Source organism: Perissodus microlepis, chromosome 3 (genome assembly GCF_051167445.1).
Source record: "Perissodus microlepis isolate ML-2025 ecotype Zambia chromosome 3, ASM5116744v1, whole genome shotgun sequence".
Classification (NCBI taxonomy): Eukaryota; Metazoa; Chordata; class Actinopteri; order Cichliformes; family Cichlidae; genus Perissodus; species Perissodus microlepis.
This window is the reverse complement of record NC_140463.1, coordinates 15,072,520-15,095,362: the sequence shown is the minus strand read 5'-3', so window position 1 is coordinate 15,095,362 and position 22,843 is coordinate 15,072,520. Positions and strand designations below refer to the sequence as shown.

At 37.8% G+C, this 22,843-nt stretch overlaps 1 pseudogene across 1 annotated transcript in view; it reads left to right on the top strand.

The window, feature by feature from the left end:
* The first annotated feature begins 13,373 nt into the window (after positions 1-13,373).
* LOC146390111 (high affinity immunoglobulin gamma Fc receptor I-like) overlaps positions 13,374-22,843 on the top strand; it is a 44,528-nt pseudogene continuing 35,058 nt past the window's right edge. Inside the window, exons 1-4 of the transcript XR_014799379.1 lie at positions 13,374-13,461; positions 13,642-13,686; positions 13,820-14,079; positions 14,158-14,403. The product of XR_014799379.1 is annotated as a high affinity immunoglobulin gamma Fc receptor I-like (transcript). The remainder of the gene's footprint in view (positions 13,462-13,641; positions 13,687-13,819; positions 14,080-14,157; positions 14,404-22,843) is intronic.

Below are 22,843 nucleotides of genomic sequence, written 5' to 3'. Positions count from 1 at the left end.
GGGGAGGTTCAATTTGCCATGTTGCAAGGAGAGCTTAACTTCTGTCTCGCTAGCTTGCCCTGCGCTCAGTGAATCTGCGTTCGACTACTCCGCCTAGGCTGCACTGTTGAGCGCAGATCCACTGAGCGCTCAACACAGACAGCATCGTCAGAAGAAAATTTGATAAAATAAATTAAAAATTTTGTATTGTTCGATACATATGCGTACCGAACCCAAAGCACTGTATCGAACGGTTCAATATCGATACGAGTATTGTTGCACCCCTAATATGTATGTATATATATGTATATACATATATAGCTATACCACACACACTCATCTGCAAAGATGAGTAGAATCCTCGTTCGCCACCTTCCTGGGTGGAGCGATACGTCTCTGGAAAAACAAACCCACTGGATTTACCTTCCAAACGTCGTTTAAGTATCCAGCTGTCTCTCGCATTATGTCCCAACAAAGTAAAAACACAACTGGAGAATGGGATGTAAGGTAAGCAAATCCCAACAAGTCTGTAACTGTGAAAACCTTCACACTTAGGAAAAAAGTTCTTATTCCCTCCGGTACTCCATGCACTCAGTGCTCTGCCTTGCTGGCTATCTGCTCTGCTGCAGTTCTTCTTCTTGCCGCATAACGCAGTGCAGGACAACTTTAGCACCATCACTGCCCTCTTTTGGATATAATTGATACTGCATTAAACATTAAAACTGGTTTGAACTGCAGTGGATAACCTTGAGAGGGTTTCATATGTATATGTTTCTAGGGAATTTAACGTTTGTAGAGAATACTCCTTCAGCTGTGTTGTCTGCAAACTCTGCAGGATACACATCTCTTCATAAACTGTCTGCATCACTTCCTTTTTCATCAATATATTTGTGTTTTAGTGGGTGTATGACGAGTGCTGGATCTTTCAACTGGCTGATCTTCTCCTCCAGAATATTAGTCCTGTGAAATTCGATGGTGACACAGACAACATCATATGATGCAGAACCCGCTGCTTCATCGCTTATAGATGTATCTAGAGTACTGACTGCTGTGTTTGTTAGAGGAAATGTAATGGATTTGATGACCAGATCATGTTCTCCAAACTGGAGGCATGGTTCATGTATTACAGTGTCATCAAAATGACAACCCTGAGGCACTACAAGGTACAGTCCAATCATTAACCTCAGATGAGTCCAATACATCTTCATCAGCATTCCTAAAATCTGATGATGCGATCATGACAGTTTGAGAAGCTTTCTCATCTCCTTGATGTGAGTCAGTCAGTTGTGTAGCATCGTTCACATGTGTTTTCCCTCTATCATAAACTTCACCATCATCTTCATCAGTGGAAAATCGCATATGTTCTTTTTTTCTTAGAAGCAAATAACTCCTCATGATCAGGTTTCTTCTCATTTTCATTAATGTGCATCTTTTCCATCAATTTTTTAGGCAAAGAGTTTTGTTCTTAATTCTTTAGTTACTGGCGCTTAAAAGTTAAAGGCACTTAATAAATAAACTTTACTTACTTGTGCCATTGTTTTCCAAGCCGAACCATCTGGCAGCTCTCTGATCAACATATGCTGGGATGTAACCAGACAGGGTTTTCATTGTGGCATCAATCTGTAATAACAGAGATATTTATTACTGTACAGAAATACAAATTACTGCTTTCACGTCACATGTTATTACATATATTAATGGTACATCAGAATAAAAATGTATATACTTTTCACATGTGTTTTGATAATTGTTTATTATGTCATTCTATGAAATCTGTTATTATTTTAGTGTCAGCCATCAGTCTTTAGCATTTATTCTTATCCTTGCTTTAAATTGAAGCCAAATATCAATATAAACACAGTTTAATTCAGTTATTTTTAGATAAGCAAGGAAACATTGTGCTTTATTGGTAAAGCCATCAAATAATGTAGTGACCTATTCAATAAACCTGGACCCTACATACAGCTAATAGATTAAGTAGCAACATTTAATAACTCTTGTCATAACAACAGCCCAGTTTTCTATAGCTGGTTTCCCTGTTTTACATTATCCATCTTATACAGGCTGATGCAGATGCAGTGCAGCCTACCATTACGTCCTTAAGCAGTAAGAGACAGAAGTTGTAAAACTGCTATGATTGCTAACTTAGCAATATGTCAAATTTTTAGATGCATCAACTTCGCATAAAGTGAGTTTTACAAATTTACCCATAGAGAGAGTAGTTCTGTGTTCTTGTAGCATTTACAAGAGACATACCTCAGGTACATCGTGATTCCCGAAGAAATCTTGGAAGTGGGCTATTCCGGTTTGTGTCCAAGTTGAAAGCAGCACATTGCAAGTTGCCACTGCCAGTTCTCAAGAGCGTGGGCTCTCCACACCTACCATGCATTTGGATTTCTGAACACAACACGTTTTATGTTCTTGCAATAAAAAATAATAATCGAATCTTTTTTATGTTTGTACAGTATATGATCACATTCATACAATATAATATTTATATTGTAAGAGCATGAACGTTTTTTTTATAACATGATAAGTATGTATATTGTAATAACGTGATATTTTGTTGTTGAATGTGAAAAATATATTGTACAATCATGACAGTGTATTGTACAAACATGAAAAGCATATTGTTCGAACAAAAACATTTTCTCATTATAATGCGATATAGCTCTTTTTTTCTTTGGCCTGGGTGGCAGCTCTACGCTTCCATAAAGAATGGAAATGAGATCCCATAAATCTTCTCTATGTACAGACAGGTGGCATGACACTGCCTGATTTGAATAAACAGCTGCTTTTAATTACAGGCCCTTTTAACACTGTCAGATCTAATGAAGTGAATGAAACATAGATATTAAAAATCTCTAACACTACTTTTTCCACATTGTTGACAGTCCAAAGTACATGTTACTATATGTCACATTTAAAAACTGAATCTAAACCAGTTGCATCAATTAAACAAACTGCTTGTTAGTTTTGGTTTGGGTGAAAATAAGAATTCTATTTTCACTACATAAAGTCTCCACATGGTTCGAAAATGCAGATGTACCTACTACACTGCTCTGTGACCCAAATTGTGAAGTACAATTTGCTGCTGTAATTTACATTAAGTGCCACCTAATGATTCATGCAAAAAGCTCACATAGTTCTACTGCTGTGTCAACTGTGAGCACCCTGAACACTAGCAGAAGTATCAGCGCACGTTTAGGGTAAATAGCAGTCAGTCAGTTTGGAGACGTGAACTAGAGGAAACAATTCAACCAAAAGGTGCTCTTTAATATCTTTTATTATAGTGACAACTTAATTTTTTAATGCCTTCTTTTTCATACATATTTATATATACAGCTGTTGTGTATCTTTTTAAACTAATGCACTGGCATAAAAGCAGATGAGTCTTGAAGATTTGGGGGAATTTTAGATGATTCCTTCTGACAGCAGCACAGACAAAGGATGCTCTTCCATAAATTATTCTGTGTTAACTATAAATTACTTAAATTTTTTATAAATGTTATCCACTGGACAGATGTTTTTGTGCTGCTTTATCTGTGATTAGATCACACATCTTGTTAATACTTGCTTGTTGATTAGGTAGATGTAAGAACTTTGACTGGGATTATATAATTATATTATATCATGGATAAGGGACACAATGTGTTTTGTATTGGAACATATACTACCAGTCAAGTTTGGAGACATCTTCTCATTTAATGGTTTTTCTTTATTTTACATTGTAGATCTTCACTGAAAGCATGAAAACTATGAATGAAAACATGAATTTATTTCATAATTTTTTTGTTAACTACATAACTCAAAACATGTTTTATATTTTGTATTCTTAAAAATGACCACCCTTTTCTTTGCTTACTGCTTTGCACACTCTTGGGATTCTCTCAATGAGCTTCACAAGGTAGGCACCTTATTTTCCAACAGCCTTTAATGAGTTCCCAGAGACGCTGAGCACTTGTTGGCCCTTTTGCCTTCACTCTGCAGTTCATCTCACCCTAAATCATCATTTAGGTCAGGTGACTGTGGAGGCCAGGCCATCTGGTGCAGCACTCCATCACTATACTTATTGGACAAGTAGCCCTTACACACCTCCTCCTCCATGCTTCATGGTGGGAACCATGCATGTAGAAACTATCTGTTCACCTTTTCTGTATCACACTAAAGCACAATGTGAGGAACCACAGATCTCAAATTTGGACTCATCAGACCAAAGCACAGATTTCCACTGGTCTAAAGTCCGTTCCTTGTGTTTCTTGGCCCAAACAAATCTCTTCTGCTTTTCCTAAGTAGTGGTTTCTTAGCAGGTAGTTGACCATACCCATATGGAAAAGATATATATAAATCTTATAAAGTTTGTATCTGTCTTGTGTGAAACTTGTATGAAAAGCATACAAGAGTGAAAACAGATATAAGATCCCTTGAAAAATTATATAAATAAAACTTGTATGTTTTGGATACTTACTAAAACAATATATGAAAGTAATGAAAAAGTGGCCACTTTCATGAGTAAATCATATAAGCCTTATATGATTCACTATATGAAGTAGGCCACATCTTATGCAAACCATTACAGGTGACTACATAATGAAGCTCATTGAGAGAAGGCCAAGGGTTTGCAGTGGTGTCAACAAAGCAAAGTGTGGCTACTTTGAGGAATCTAAAATATAAAACATTTGGTGATATGTCTCTATTTTTCTTTGCTACATAATTCCATATATCTTGCTTTATATATTTGCTATACTAACTGGTCCATGACTGCCTTAAAGTACAGTTCCTTAATACGATGCATCATAACTGAACTTTCAATCCGTCGCCTGTCTGTCTCTCTAATCATTTTTTTTCTTTTCAGACCTACAACATACAGGAGATATGTCACTTAACTCCACCTCAAACAATTTTCTGGACTATTTTTGCTCCTACAACTCACCAAAATTCATTCCGTTCTATGCAGTGAGATTCATCCTCCTACTCACTATTTCTGTTCTTGTTTTTTATGTGGGTCATCAAAGATGGCGAAGGCAGCGCTCCTTTAAAACAGCAAGCCACTCTGACATCTTCACCTACCACGTGGCTGCCATGGAGCTAATCTGGGTCTTGGGGTGCTTCCTCATCTATTATGGCACATACTCTAATCACTTAATGAGTGAGACTGTAGGATCACACGCTTCTCGTATTGCTTATTACGGAGAGATATTTTTCCACATCCTGACCTGTGTAGAGCGTTACCTGGCTGTTGTTCACCCCATCACCTACATGAGTCTAAAAAATGCCCGTGGGGTCAGGATCAGAAACAGCTGCATTGGCTGTGTTTGGGTGCTGAGCTTTGGACTGACATGTGTTAAAGTTTTATTACCTCCTAATTACCAAACTGCCCCACTGTTCTGCATTTTGGTTCCCTCCATAATAGTCATATCTTTCTGCAGCCTCTCTGCACTCTGTGTTCTGATTCGCCCAGGGCCAGGGGAAGCGGCTAGGGAAAGGGAGACGTTGGACCAATCAAAGCTGAGAGTTTTCTACACCCTCCTGGCTATAACCTGCGCTGTGTGGCTATGGGTTGTTGGTTTTCTTGTATCAAATTCTCTCAAGCAGTCACTTCTGCTGAGCAGCACTGGCAAGTGTTCAATGTTGATGTACATGGTTTGGTTTAACTTGCCCAGCAGTTTGGTGTTACCTCTGTTATATCTGCATAGGGCAGGAAAACTCTCATGTTGTAGTTATACCAACAAGTAAAGACAACCACAGTCATAGTGTGTGGTGTGTGTGGTGTAATGTGTTTATATCAGTGTGTTTTAGGCTGCTTTTTAAAGAAGGGAAACTTCCATCTTAATCTAATTTTTGGGAAGAAAAGCCATATTTCATCAGCTGCATACAAAAGAAAGTGATTATAAGGTACATACTGGGTTGATCATGTGTCATTATAAAGTGTGGCATCATTGACATAATTATGTTAAAACTTTGAAGAAGGTTCTGGGTTGATGGAACAGGTTAGCCATATTGATTTAATTCTTTGTTTGAATGGGGAAAAATGCAAAAGAAAATCAATGATTTGTCTTCCAAAAGTACACATGTCACATACAGAATAATGGCTGCTCTCTATGTAAATGACAGCACAAATCATCTTTATTGTTTGTACAGTGCTTGTTGGTACTTTGTGTTTGCTTATATGATTTATTATATAACTTGCCGAGAAGTGAAATTAAGCTTTAACCACACACGTTGATGTGATCTTATTGAACTGTGTACTCGCATAAGGCCTGCCATGTAGAAATCATTCATAAGCCTGGAAACTTGCGGGCCTGAAATATGACAGAACATTCTCTTCCCAATTAGTATATTGTTGAAAACACATGATTGTACCAAATTCCCTAGATAGGGCTGTTTAAGGCAGGTTTTTACCAGCACATGTTCTAAGAAATTAATTATAGTGTAATATACTGTATATATGTTTGTATTTTAAACAGTACTGCAGTGTAGAATACTTTTCTGAAAATAAGTAACCAGCTGAAATCATGAAAGACAGAGACTAAAAATAAAAAAATAATTTAATGCATCTTATTCGTCAATGCTTTTTTCCAAAAGCTCATTTGCTAGTTCTGGGAACTGGTAGCTAATGTCTGCGTCCAAATGGCAGAATGAAACTCAAATCCATAGGGGAAGTTTCTAATTATGTAGTTATTGTTATTGAGGGTTGTAGGAAAGCATATTGTTAGAAAATGGGCCTGGCTATAAATTATTACCCATGCTAATGCTTACTAATGAAAGCTTTGCCTAATTCCAGCTTCAAAGCAAATTGTGTTTAGCTCTGTACTGTATGTGATGAAGATTCTGTGGCTAGTTGTTTTTTGTATTTACAGTAAATATTGTAAATAGACTTCTGTTGACAGAGCTGGTAGATGTAAGGTGGTAGACAGTGGATCTCTTAAATTTGACATCTCTGAACCAATGTGTCATGAGTTTTGTCTTTCCAGGCATCACACCTGCATCCCATTAAGTAATATCTGTAGGAAGGCTGCAAATTATTGAGATTTTCCATTGCACCTCACATGAGCCTATCTTAAACACTACTGAGAGTTGTCTGGTATCCATCTTTTGATTTTTTTTTTATGCTGTTACCAAATTAAAATAATCAAAAATATCTACACTATCTACTTCCCAAATGTGGTCTCTTATCATCGGAACTTTTTCACTGGCTTGTTTATCTCTGCTATTTATCCCCTTTTCCAAATTTACAGGCACCAATAGAGGCTCACAAAGTTGTCATATTATTTGACGGTTCTCACTGTATAACTTCAATTTAACCACTGCTCTGTTATTCACCACTCTACTGCCTCCACGTCACCACCCCCCATCGTCATTTAAGCCTCCGTCATTGCAGGTAGCAGTAAACTTTAAAGCAATGATTGCCGGTCATCCACTGCAACATGTCCATCTGTCGTAAGAGCCAGACCTTGGGCTCCGTACAGAGGGTCTGATGATGCTTTGATTTTAGACAGAAAGGAGCCACTGCCTTAAATGCCTACAAATGTTTCATCAGGGAGAGTGTATGTAATTGATGTCATTTTCAAACATGTTTATTTTTTATATATGAAAGCCCTACACATCAGTGTTTTACCTGTATTCTGCTGTTGCCCCAGTGAGTTACAATGATGTCCACTGGACATTAATGGGACACTAGAGAAATAATGAGAAAGATTTATTATTGAAAATCCTCTCAAAGCATCCTTCAGCTTAACATTAAATACCTACCTAAAATTACTTACACTAAAAGTATCATTTAACTCGAAGCTGAGTAAACATGAAAAAATACACTACTGTATGTTGTGTACCTTGACAGGTAAACAATTAATACTTATTTTGAATTTAGTTCACAAATAATACTTATTTTGAATTTACTTCAACGATTTTAAACACTTTCACTTCACAAGTATTTTGGAGAAAGGCAAAACTGGCATTTGTGAATGTGAATAGTTTTCACCCTCAGTGAAAAAGGTTGATGGACTATTGCTGTCACCAGGCAGGACTGGCAGAGAGCATGGACACTCAAGTTTATGAACATTATTGAGAATGAGCCGATGTAGGATTTTCAAATTGATATCATAGGCACATCTACTAAAAAAATTGTACAAGTTCAAATCTCAGTGACCTCTGACCTTGAGGTCGAGGTCACTGAGATTTGAATTTGTCCAAATCTCAGTGACCTAGACAGATGTCACCTAGGCTTTTCAATTGATACCATAAGTGTATTTTTTTTTAATATTTCAGACAAGTTTGGCTTCAAGGTCAAAGTCAGAGGACATGTTTCCTGAAAATCTTGTGAGCTAAATAACATGAGAAAGAAGCGATGTAGGCTTTTCAAATCCTTACCATAGGTACTAGGAGAGTGAAGGTTAGCACTGGGCACCGCCAATATATTCAATGTCTGTCAGCAGGATTAAGAGTTGGAAAAACATTAAAAGGAAAAAAAACACAATTTAATTTTTTATGGGTTACAGGTTGAGTCATGAAGTGATTTAAAAATTCCATTCAGTTCTTACATCACCTTTCAGACAGAAAGTTTACTGTTCCACTGCATCACAACAATTATTTGTACAAAAAGGGGGAAACTGAAATTAATTTGAAATTAATTTAGTGAATTTACACAATTTCCCTTTTTCTGTCAGACAAATGAAAAAATGTGAATATGGGACTTTAACTATGGCCATTAATGTCAAGCACTATTTTGTAATCATTATCGTTTTAACCACATCACAAAACTATGGAATCAGAACGATGCCACCTTGAAACGAGACCGAAAAAAATATTGAAACCAAAAAAAAATATTGTAACTGAAAAAAAAAATTGTAACTGAAATAAATGTACTGAAAAATCTTGTATTGAAACAGAAAAAAAAAATTGATAGTGAAAAACAATTAATTGAAACTGTAATTTTTTTGTTTTCGCTTACAATTTTTTTTTTCAGTTTCAATCCATTTTTTTCGGTTAACGTGTTGGTTAACCGAAAAATGTTCCACTGTTTCCACTGAACCCACTGTTCAGTGGAACAGTGGGTTCAGTTCCACCCACTGTTATCATCTTCAATGCCCTGTACCAACATAGAGCAGAGCAGCTATCTGAATACTACTCCAACAGAGGTCGATTATCTTGTTAATAATTTTACCTCCTCACTACGTACGACTCTGGATACTGTAGCTCTTGTGAAAACTAAGGTCTCTAATCAGAAGTACCTGACTCCGTGGTATAATTCTCTAACACGTAGCCTAAAGCAGATGACTCGTAAGCTGGAGAGGAAATGGCGTGTCACAAATTTAGAGGATCATCATTTAGCCTGGAGAAATAGTTTGCTGCTTTATAAGAAAGCCCTCCGCAAAGCCTGAATATCTTACTATTCATCACTGATTGAAGAAAATAAGAACAACCCCAGGTTTCTCTTCAGCACTGTAGCCAGGCTGACAAACAGTCAGAGCTCTTTTGAGCCAACCATCCCTTTAACGTTAACTAGTAATGACTTCATGAACTTCTTCACAAATAAAATTTTTATCATTAGAGAAACAATTACCAATAATCATCCCACAGATGTAATATTATCTACAGCTACTTTCAGTACCATTGATGTTAAGTTAGACTCTTTTTCTCCAATTGATCTTTCTGAGTTAACGTCAATAATTACTTCCTCCAAACCATCAACGTGTCTTTTAGACCCCATTCCTACAAAACTGCTCAAAGAAGTCCTGCCATTGATTAATTCTTCGATCTTAAATATGATCAACATATCTCTAATAATCGGCTATGTACCACAGGCCTTCAAGCTGTCTGTAGTTAAGCCATCTCTAGACCCAGCAGACTTAGCTAATTATAGGCCAATCTCCAACCTTCCTTTCATATCAAAAATTCTTGAAAGAGTAGTTGTCAAACAAATCTCTAAAATTAGAAATATCCTGTCTCAGAGTGACGCTGAAAAACTAGTTCATGCATTTATTACTTCCAGGCTGGACTACTGTAATTCATTATTATCAGGATGTCCTAAAAACTCGCTGAAAAGCCTTCAGTTAATCCAAAATGCTGCAGCAAGAGTACTGACAGGGACTAGAAAGAGAGAGCATATTTCTCCTGTTTTGGCTTCCCTTCATTGGCTTCCTGTTAAATCCAGAATTGAAGCCAAAATCCTGCTCCTCACATACAAGGTCTTAAATAATCAGGCCCCATCTTATCTTAATGACCTTGTAGTACCATATCACCCTATTAGAGCACTTCGCTCTCGCACTGCAGGCCTACTTGTTGTTCCTAGAGTATTTAAAAGTAGAATGGGAGGCAGAGCCTTCAGTTTTCAGGCCCCTCTTCTGTGGAACCAGCTTCCAGTTTGGATTCGGGAGACAGACACTAGCTCTACTTTCAAGATTAGGCTTAAAACTTTCCTTTTTGCTAAAGCATATAGTTAGGGCTGGACCAGGTGACCCTGAATCCTCCCTTAGTTACATTGAAATAGTTGTAGGCTGCTGGGAGATTTTCTTCTTCAGTCACCTTTCTCGCTCAGTATGTATTAATAAACCTCTCTGCATTGAATCACACTTCTTATTAACCTCTGGCTCTCTTCCACAGCATGTCTTTTGTCCTTTTCTGCATGTGTGTTTCCGTGGTTCTGCACATTGAGAAAAAAAAAAGTACAAAAAAAGTACAATAAAACTATCTGTCATGTACCGTGAATTCAAGTAAGATATCTGTTTGGTTTCTAAACCATCTCTCAGTATTTCTATTGCTATTGTTGGTTAGGTCTTTTTTTAAGACTGCAGCATAACCAAAATCTCTATAAAGCTCTGTGAAAAGAGGCTGTATGTTTGTTTGAACACTGAAAGACCACCGAGATCATACACTTTGCTATAAGGAAGAACAAATCGATTATTAAAACATATTTATTATATGACTTGTAGTCAATATCTTATGTAGTTTACATTGAAATTATTTTATTAAATTGTATTATTATGTTGCATTACTGAATATTGAATATATAGTTCAGTCTTTTAATGCACTTCCAAAAAGGTACAATAAAGAGTCAGACAACAACACAACCTATTAAAACAAACCTACAGTCAGCATGTGGCTGTAAAAATATCAGTTAAGAGGATTAAGACTGTATGTTAAAATTATAATTTTTCTTGAGTATACACAGTCTTACACAGTCTCCCCAGTTTCTCTATCAGGCAGCTGAAAATTTGTAAATAAATGGATTTCATTACCTAATAAAATTCAAATTGTATTTTAGAACATTATTAATTTAATCATGTGACAAAAATTATGAGTAAATCCACAATTTAATGGTTTTAATGGCAGTAGTACACTCATGTACTCAACATCAACAAACATGTATTGTTTTTTGGGCTGATGAAAATAAATGCTGCAATGTTCATGAGACACTGCAGGTGCCAGAGTTGGATTGAAATGAACACATGCTGCCATCAATGCAAAGGGACTGACTGGGACAATAAATGTTTACAATACAGTGACTGTTCAATTTATACAGTACATGAAGATTAGATATTAACAGCACGATTGGATACTACAAGAGATGATGTCAGCTATCATCTCAGAAGATGTAACATTCAGTCTGAGAGGGTGGAGAAAGAGTGAACAGGTATAAAACTGTGGTGAAGATTAAACGGATAAATGAAACTAAACAAATGGGAATAAATTATGTGGTATTGTGACGGGATGCTAGTATCAAGTGCTAACAAAACATAACTACAATGTGTGGTTTTTTTTCTTACTAAGCTGTCTATTATGTCTCCACAGAACTGGATAATTCCTTGAATTATCTGGTTTTTGATGCTTGAATGATTCATGGGTCACTGGTGAGAGACTTAACAGAAGACAAACAATGATTTACACTGGCTCATTTCTGGAGTTACCCTCTAGTGGACACTAGAGAAACTGCAGTCTGTGGCAGTCTGTCATTTATATTGTTGTGGAAGTTTTAAATAAACGGCAAACCCTCAATGAACCTTTTTTGAAGTGGTTTAATCCCATTCAGAGAAAGCAGCTGAGTCAGATGCCCATGCCACTTTCTGTGAAGATGGGCGCTGTTTGCTCATGTCTTATATACGAGCTGACAAAACACAGAGACAAGACAATATTTTACAGCAAATCACGTGGGTCTATACCTTCAGCTCATCCTTGAAACCTTCCCTACGTAGTGTTGTCACATTTTGTTAGTAAGGTGCAATACCAGCAATGGTCAATATTTTATTTCAAACCAACATGAAAACAAACGTTTAAAGAGACACTACAAACACATTTACATCTAGGTTAATCGTTTCTGTGGCTTGCACCTCGCAGTGAATCCTTTACATTTATCTTCATGTAGTCTTCTCTTTATTGTCCACTTGGATATCAGTACGCCTCCTGGAGAGTGTTGTTCACTTGGTTCGCCCTTGAAAAGGGGTTTCTCTGCACCATGGAAATTATTCTGTGATTAGACCTACTGTGAGGTCTTTTTCTCTTATTAAGTTCACCAGTGCTTACTTCCTCAGGATGTACCTAACTGTAGATTTTGCCACTCCTGATACTGTAGCATTTTTCAGATGGATTTTTTTTCTGTTTCACAGCTTAAGGATGACTTATTTCACCTGCATGGAGAGCTCCGCATATTTTCGGTTCACAGCCAAATCTTCGAAATGCAAGGACTACACCTCAAATCAACTCCAGGCCTTTCATCAGCTTAAAAGAAAATGACGTAATGAAGGAACTGTTCACACCTGCCCATGAAATAGCCTTTGAGTAAGCAGGTCGATTACTTTTGATCCCATTAAAAAGAGGGTGGCACATGTTAAGGAGCTGAAACTGCTAAACCCTTCATCCAGTTTGAATGGGGATATCATATTCAAATGAAAGCTGAGAGTCTACACATTATGTCTATGTCTATTATATAACTATGACTGGAATATGTTTAAGTGAACAGGTTAAAAAACAAAAAAACAACTTGTATCTGTGTCAAAACATATATCCACCTAAGTGTATATCGTCAGGGTTTCATAATAAGGGGTAAATCTGCATAGAAATCGTTATTTGAAATTAAAGTCCAGAATGTATTCTGCTATAAAGTTCTGGTTTACATTTGTATCTCTGTTTGATGTACTCACAATCTCATACTTGCAAATCTTAGCTTCAGTTTAAAACAGGTTAATTCACTGATAAGTGCAAGCACCTTCATCATATACAATGAACCCAATAGCAGTGCAATTTTTTTTCCAGTGTTCAGACAGTGGTGTCACTCTGGGTTTAGCGAAGCATTAGCTTTTTTTTCCCCGCAGTGAATGTGAACTGAAACACTGAGGCGTGACAACAACAGCAGCGTCGCTGCTCCTTTGAAAGCTATTTTTAAATGCTAAATATTGTTTCAGCAGCAGAAATGAGCCACACAGGAACAGACTGTTGTTCACAATCAGCAAGACGTTATGGAGGTCAGAGCCCTCTGCATCAAACTCAGTGAGTACTTTTTTTCATTCCCGCATTAAAACTAAAATATAAGGAATCTGTTTAAGATAGTAACATTGTTAAACTACTGTGTTGTTTTAAAAGTTTCATGTTGAGGAACCATAACAAACTGCCAAACAACAAATACATTTATCAGTAGGTTTACAGGTTTAGCCCTTTTTGTCTTTTCAGTAATGAGTGTGATGATCCCGTTTTGTGCACATGATCAGAGAGTTGGTAAGTATTGGCTAGTTAAACTGACATTAACATTTATCAGTTATATCAGTTTGAGATATTTTATTTTACCCTGTGCTCCCACATTTCAGTTATTAAAAAAGTAAAACTAATGTGAAATTTTGTTTTTTCTCAGATGCAGTTTTTCTTCGTGTTGTTCCAAACAGATCACAGTTCTTTGAATATGAGCCAGTAACCTTTTACTGTGAGGGCGTCTCTCATTATAATATTGTACATAAGTTGAGAGGGAAAATGAAATCATGCAGCTACACTAATGAGAAAACAGCAACAGGATTGTCCTGCTCTATAAAAAATTTTATACAGAAGACAGTGGAGAGTTCTTATGTGAGACTGGAGGAGGGGAGAAAAGCAACATTATCAACATCACTGTTACTGGTAAGTTTCCATTTAGTAAGCATTACGTTGTCATAATCAAACACATCATTGAATAGATTTATACATGTTGGTTTTCAGCTGGTCCTCTGATCCTGGAGAGTCCTGCTGTTCCTGTGATGGAGGGAGAAACTGTGACTCTGAGCTGCAGGAACAAGACAACTTCCTCCAACTTCACAGCTGATTTCTACAAAGATGGAATTCTCATCAGGAACAGCTCCACAGGATACATGACCATCGGCAGAGTTTTATATTCTCATGAAGGACTTTACAAATGCAGCATTTCAGGAGCTGGAGAGTCACCAGTGAGCTGGCTGAATGTCACAGGTGAGACACTGAGGAAATCAACACTTTCCCCCCTTTTTTAATGCCAGGAGTATTAAAGCTGCATCACTAAACACACTCTTTCATTGCAAAATAATTCACTATATTTTTCTCATTCACACAATTTTCTCTTCACATCAGATGGCAAAAACCACCCAAAACACCCCAATTCTGTCATGGATAGTAAACATCAAACAGGCTAACAACATGATTACATCCCCCTCTGACTTGTGGATTCAGTTATGAAAATATATAAAATAACCAGAGTTAATATCATAAAGAGAAGGAAAAGCTAAAAAAAAAAAAGAAGAAAGATCTAGAAACAACATTTTTATTCAAGTCCATAAACATATTTCTTTAGTTGGCCAATCGTTGGGCATTTTAACAGTTTCACAGTCTATGGGGGTTTATTCACTTTTGAACAACTCAAGTGGGCAATAGAGGAACTGCAGGTTCTGGCAATTGTTGAGGCCTTTGCCTGTATGAAATGTAGATATTAATGAATTAAGTAATTAACCAATGAACACAGCTAATTAATTTTTATCATCTATGCAGGCAATCACACAGAAACTGAGACAGACCCCTCCTCAGAGGCTGGATGTCATATTAACCTTATCTTACGGACCGTGTTCACCATCATGATGGTGGCTCTTCTACTGCTGCTCGTGGGAGTTCTTCACTGTGGGAAAATCTGAGCAACTAATTGTTAACCCAGATGTAAATGTAACTTTCACGATACTGGAAACTGTGCAGCATGTCTGTGAAGGTTCTCAGTCATCCAGGTCATCGTAGTCAAAGGAGCTTGCAAAGAAAAGCGTCTGGACTTCTTTAAGTTACTTGAAGACGTTTCACCTCTCATCCGAGAAGCTTCTTCAGTTCTAAGGTCAAATGGTGGAGAGTCCCAGATTTAAACCTAGTGGGAGTATCCCCCCACAGAGGGACAAAAGGACCCCCTGATGATCGCCTAATCGCCTGAGCCAAGGTGTGAAACTGGGTGTGGGACCCACAGCTTTTGTGTAGCACAAATAAACAATAGTTTTAAAAAATAGACATTTTGGAAAAAAATGCCTGTAAAATCCCACCATAATGCTGATAAACATCTCTGAAGTACCCACAACACTGCTTTTCTGTATAAAAGACTGTGATGTATTTGAAGGAAAAAAATATTGTAAATATCTGCAAACACCTGCAAATTCCACCACTTTGTATTGCATGTGTGGTTGTAGGTGACCTGCAACTTAATTGTATTGAAATATTTCTTTCAAACATCAAGTGTATTTTTTTATTATAATTTATTTCTTACAAATTTCCTGTTGTGGTGAGCATGATATGTGTTGTAAATATTATTATTAAATAATCACAGACTGCAAAGCTATTCATCTCTTAAATTTCCTGCTATTTGTCTCCTGTAAAAAATCACTATCCGTAGGACAGTAAAAGTTTGAAAAGAAGTAAACATGTGTAAAAATGTTCACTGCAAGTAAACATTTAAGACTGCTCCGTGCTCTGAAGTATTGGTTTGCATTTGTACCTCTGTTTCATGAACTCACATCACCGCAAAAAGTTGTGTTGTTATTCTTGTCTTCAGTTTAAAATGAGTGTATTCACTGGTAACCACAAAGAGCTTCATTGCAGGTGTGTAGCTATATTCAGTTTTTTTTCTTTAGCTTTATTGTTCCTGTTGTATATACTGCCTCTTCAGCATGTATTGAGCCCTTTTAAGGACATTTCTTATCACTGCTATGCAGATGATATTCAGTTATACAGGGAGTGCAGAATTATTAGGCAAGTTGTATTTTTGAGGAATAATTTTATTATTGAACAACAACCATGTTCTCAATGAACCCAAAAAACTCATTAATAGCAAAGCTGAATGTTTTTGGAAGTAGTTTTTAGTTTGGTTTTAGTTTTAGCTATTTTAGGGGGATATCTGTGTGTGCAGGTGACTATTACTGTGCATAATTATTAGGCAACTTAACAAAAAACAAATATATACCCATTTCAATTATTTATTTTTACCAGTGAAACCAATATAACATCTCCACATTCACAAATATACATTTCTGACATTCAAAAACAAAACAAAAACAAATCAGCGACCAATATAGCCACCTTTCTTTGCAAGGACACTCAAAAGCCTGTCATCCATGGATTCTGTCAGTGTTTTGATCTGTTCACCATCAACATTGCGTGCAGCAGCAACCACAGCCTCCCAGACACTGTTCAGAGAGGTGTACTGTTTTCCCTCCTTGTAAATCTCACATTTGATGATGGACCACAGGTTCTCAATGGGGTTCAGATCAGGTGAACAAGGAGGCCATGTCATTAGTTTTTCTTCTTTTATACCCTTTCTTGCCAGCCACGCTGTGGAGTACTTGGACGCGTGTGATGGAGCATTGTCCTGCATGAAAATCATGTTTTTCTTGAAGGATGCAGACTTCTTCCTGTACCACTGCTTGAAGAAGGTGTCTTCCAGAAACTGGCAGTAGGACTGGGAGTTGAGCTTGACTCCATCCTCAACCCGAAAAGGCCCCACAAGCTCATCTTTGATGATACCAGCCCAAACCAGTACTCCACCTCCACCTTGCTGGCGTCTGAGTCGGACTGGAGCTCTCTGCCCTTTACCAATCCAGCCACGGGCCCATCCATCTGGCCCATCAAGACTCACTCTCATTTCATCAGTCCATAAAACCTTAGAAAAATCAGTCTTGAGATATTTCTTGGTCCAGTCTTGACGTTTCAGCTTGTGTGTCTTGTTCAGTGGTGGTCGTCTTTCAGCCTTTCTTACCTTGGCCATGTCTCTGAGTATTGCACACCTTGTGCTTTTGGGCACTCCAGTGATGTTGCAGCTCTGAAATATGGCCAAACTGGTGCCAAGTGGCATCTTGGCAGCTGCACGCTTGACTTTTCTCAGTTTATGGGCAGTTATTTTGCGCCTTGGTTTTTCCACACGCTTCTTGCGACCCTGTTGACTATTTTGAATGAAACGCTTGATTGTTCGATGATCACGCTTCAGAAGCTTTGCAATTTTGAGACTGCTGCATCCCTCTGCAAGATATCTCACTATTTTTGACTTTTCTGAGCCAGTCAAGTCCTTCTTTTGACCCATTTTGCCAAAGGAAAGGAAGTTGCCTAATAATTATGCACACCTGATATAGGGTGTTGATGTCATTAGACCACACCCCTTCTCATTACAGCGATGCACATCACCTAATATGCTTAATTGGTAGTAGGCTTTCGAGCCTATACAGCTTGGAGTAAGACAACATGCATGAAGAGGATGAAGTGGACAAAATACTCATTTGCCTAATAATTCTGCACTCCCTGTACATCTCCTTTAAGCCTGCTTTAAGCCACACCCGAGTTTTTGCTTCAGCCACTGCCCGAGCCGCATTCTGCTTGGCCTGTCGATACCTGTCGGCTGCCTCCGGAGTCCCACAGGCTAACCAAGCCCGATAGGACTCCTTCTTCAGCCTGATGGCTCCCTTCACCTCTGGTGTTCTGGACATGCCCCACCGGGAGGAGGCCCCGGGGCAGACCCAGGACATGCTGGAGAGATTATATCTCTCAGCTGGCCTGGGAACGCCTTGGTGTTCCCCCGGATAAGCTGGAGGAGGTGGCTGGGGAGAGGGAGGTCTGGGCCTCTCTGCTTAGGCTGTTGCCCCCGCGACCCGGCCTCGGATAAAGCGGATGAAGATGGATGGATGTTGTATAACCATTTCACTTTGGAAAAAGAAGTGTGTGCTCTTTATTAAAAATTGTGTATGTTTCTGTCCTGTGTACTGTTTGTTTGTATATGTGTCTTTCTGGCTGCTGTTACAACCAAATTTCCCCTTGTGGGACGATTAAAGGATTATTTTATTCTATGCTATTTATTTGTGTTGCTCCAGCCAACCTTGAACAATATATGTGAAAGCTGCTCCTTTTGCAGGAGGTGAGGGGTTGGTCGCCTATGCTTAGAGCAGCCAATATGGGTATACCAAGTTTAAATGAGTCAATAAGTGGATGCCCTACACCTGGAGGACATGAGACAAAGAGACAGAAAAACCAGTTACATGTAATATTGTTCCATTGTTTATTTTTGTTATTTCGAGTCCTAAATTGATGAAATTCCAGTCCTTGTCCTATAGTTTCCAAAGGTCATCAAAGCAGAGAAGCTATAACTACTCTCTATTATGTAATGTTTTCCTGTAGGGATTCCTGTTGAGATTTCTTTAGATTGATGGTTTATTTTGATGATATTATGAACTGTTGATGATGGCAGTAGTCTTCAAAATTTTGCGTTGAGAAGACTTATTCTGTAATTGTTCAACAATTTGTGAATGCAGTTGTTTTAACTCATGGAAATTGAATCCAGCACATAGTCAAAGGAGCTTGCAAAGAAAAGCGTCTGGACTTCTTTAAGTTACTTGAAGACGTTTCACCTCTCATCCGAGAAGCTTCTTCAGTTCTAAGGTCAAATGGTGGAGAGTCCCAGATATAAACCTAGTGGGAGTATCCCCCCACAGAGGGACAAAAGGACCCCCTGATGATCCTCTAATCGCCTGAGCCAAGGTGTGAAACTGGGTGTGGGTCCCAATCAGCCAGAGTTTCGGGTGTGTTCATTGTGAAACCTGGCTCCACCTTATCATGCGAATTCCTGAGGTCAGATGGCTCAGGGTGTGAGTGGGCGTTAAGGCGTCTGGGAAGGGATCTCAAAACTGGATTATAGATGGCAGAGAGTTGGTGTCGTAAACAGAGGCGGGGGTTTACGACACCAACTTTTAGGTTTATATCTGGGACTCTCCACCATTTGACCTTAGAACTGAAGAAGCTTCTCGGATGAGAGGTGAAACGTCTTCAAGTAACTTAAAGAAGTCCAGACGCTTTTCTTTGCAAGCTCCTTTGACTACGATGACCTGGATGACTGAGAACCTTCACAGACAATCCAGCACATAAAACAAACAACTCCTTCTGCGCTCATGACTACTAGAATCATGAATCATGCAAATGAGAATGTGCTCCCTGTACACGCAAGATTATGCCTCATTTGAATTAACACCTGTTTTTTCTTTGCAGTACATTTGAATCCTGTCAAAGGTAATGGACTGGTAGCCTCAAGCACAACAAGTCATATAGAAATGAGTCAGTATAATGAAATAGGGCTTACTGTTTTTTCAGACTTCATTAACAGTTTCAACTTTACTTTGTTGTAAAGTCTGAACTAATTCAACTCTGAGTTGGTGTTTATTTACTGCATGTTTGAATTTCTATTATTTATTATTTGCCACATAAAGGGTCCATGGTCATTAGAATGGGCCCTAGAGCAAGATTGTATTTTCTCCATGCACAGAAGAAGTTGAGAATTTTTTTTTTGCCTGATATAGTTCACAGTAACTGAGTCAGAGAACACTCTGCTCCAAACAACTCAGACAGTCCTGCTGCTGTGGTGGTGAGCACAATCAAGCCAGAAGCTTCAGAGGACATTTGCAGTGAACAGCAATCACTCAGTTTGGACGCCTGAGATTAACAACAACGAGACGACAGACGAGGTACTTGTTCTTTATTATAATCCATATTATGCAGAAAAGTTTGCATTCTATGTCTTTGTAGAAAATTAAAAATCTGCAGTTACCTTTGTTTAAAAAACAATTACACTTTCATTGCTTCTTATTAAACACTTTAAAGAGAAAAAATACATTGCAGCTCTCTGTTAGTAAAACGTTTGATGATCATGAATTAAAAATAGTATTTATACCTGACTGGGAAATGGGACTTGATTAGTTTAATGGCCATATAATGTATTAAAATTATTGATATTGCATTGGAAACCAAATAAATGATACCCAGACAATTTAAATACACTATAAAAGCTGTGGAAAAAACACACACACGCTGTTATGTGTGTCCAAAATGTACTGTAATATTTTGGCCATGCTGAACTTAAACTCAGCAGCCTTCTACTAAGACTGAATTATGATATGCATTTAGGCCCCATTATATCACCTTTTACTTGTTGTCATTCTGCACCTTTTGCAAAAGGTGCAGAATGACAACAAGTAAAAGGTGATATAACAGCAGCACACTATGATCAAAACAGATGTCCCTGAAAGTCAATAAGAAATGGAAAATGATTGTTACCTGTGCTAAGAAATGATCACTATTAGAGCTACAATTGGAAAATAGGATAAAAAAAAATCCCAATTTGACACCCAAAATTAAAATCAACCAAAAAAAACCAACTTTAACTGCTGATGATATTGCAGTTTTTATTAAGATTAAATACTTATTTGTGACTTAAAATTGCATAATTCATAAAACACGATGGCAGAGCAGGTTATAGTCCAGAAATTAAGTTTGATTTGAATAAACATCTTTGGTAATAAATGTTCTACAAATGTAACCGATTGGATTTCTAATCTGTGAACTAGTGGGTGCAATTCCAGCATTTTTTTTTTTAAATGAGACTGTCACGGCTGGGGCAACAGTCTTGTGGTGTGTGGGAAAAGGACTCGCATGCAGGCACTTAGTGAGATGCGAGGGAGATTTATTATAAATGAAAGAACACAAAGTGGGGATGGCAAAAACAGAACTTAGGATAATCTAAACTGGGAGAAACTAAACTATTGAACGGAAAACCTGAACACGGAGGGGAACAGCAGTGGATTCACAAAGAGGTTCACAGACAGTTTCCAGGAGACGAACACAGACGGTCCAGTAACCAGCACACCAATTCACTCAACATAAATACACCCAGAGGGACACTGGGAAATCACACACAGGTGGGAGAAACAGCTGGACCTGATTAACCTGACGAGACAAAGGAAACACCAGGGACCAACACAGGGAGCACCAAACCAAAATCCCAGAACCAGAAAATCCCAAAACACAAATCATCCCAAAACTAGGACATGAGTCCACAAATAATAATAATAATAATAATAATAATAATAATAATAATAATAATAATAATAATAATAATAAATACACCAAACCCAAAATCCCTGAGTCAATGGACTCAGGACCATGGCAGAGACAGAGAGATGAACTACCTATTGATGTGCAATAACACTGATTTCCTTTTAGATCCGATACCACCACCTTTTCTCTCTCTGTACCTGGAGAGAGCTTGTAATGGGAAAGGACTCAACGAGCAACGTTTGTCTCGCCCCAGCAGCACCTGTTCCTCTCCTCCTTCATTTTGCCTCATCATAAACTCATCATTAGATTCTGTGTTGTATTTTACTTTTGCTTTTGTCAAACGAGGCTTGTGGTCTTGCCACATGTGTCACAAAACGCATCTTGGCTGTTTGTGGAGCTGAAATAGCGCCACACATCACACATGAGCTGTGATACAGTCATATTTCGCATATCACTGTGACAGGCTGAAGAAAAAGTAGTTCCTACCAATCATTTAAACAATCCCAATAACATAGTTACTTTCCTATTAATCATAAACAACAAATGCACCCCAAATTACTAAAATACAGATATCTTAATATGAGAATCGATTGAATAATCTGCATTAAACTGAATGTCAGAAACTTCAGTAATGACTTATGACTTACATGTATGAGTTAAATATTCTCCTCCCAAAACGTCATGCTCTGGGAACTGATAAATACCTATGCAGTGAGGCCAGCCACAGAATTTCCTGTGTTTACTGCATTCAATTACAAAATTTACAACTGTGCCTCTATTAAATCCTGGTAGCTGTTCAACATAAAAAAGTATTTTGCACCAGCAGAAACTCTTAGTAAATGTGGTCTGTAGTGACAGAGCTTCAGTAATAGCTTCAAGCATAAAGATAAACGTATACACATAACAAGAATAAAATGCATTCTGTTACAAAAGTATAAAATGAATTTTGTCAGTGTATGTAATTTTCTTGTTTTTTTATTATTACCATTCATTTATTAAGAAATATTTGTCAACAAATATTTTCTTATGATAGTATATGGTAACGTTAATGTAACTACTAAGAAAATGTGAGATTACATGAATACCCTACCAAGATTAAATATAACTTAAAAGTATTTCAATTTCTTTTTTCCTTTTTCTACTCTATACCTTCTGTCTCCTTATTTGTCTCTTGAATTCCCTTTTTTCAGCACAACTACAATATACAGGAGATATGGCAGATATGTCAGTTAACACCTCATCCACCTCAAGTGTTCTGGATTGCAACAACTACAATGTTTACAGATACGTAACCATTACCATCAATACCTTGAGAATCATCCTCCTCCTCCCTCTCTCCACTATCGTCCTCTACTTGGGTCATAGGCAATGGCGGCAGCAGCACTCCTTTAAAACAGCAAGTCACTCTGACATCTTCACCTACCACATGGCTGCCATGGAACTGATCTGGATCTTTGGGAGCTTCTTTGTTCTTGGTAGCAATTATATTAATAACTCAGCACTGACAAACCTTGGATTAAATGTTTATTATATGACTTTCTAT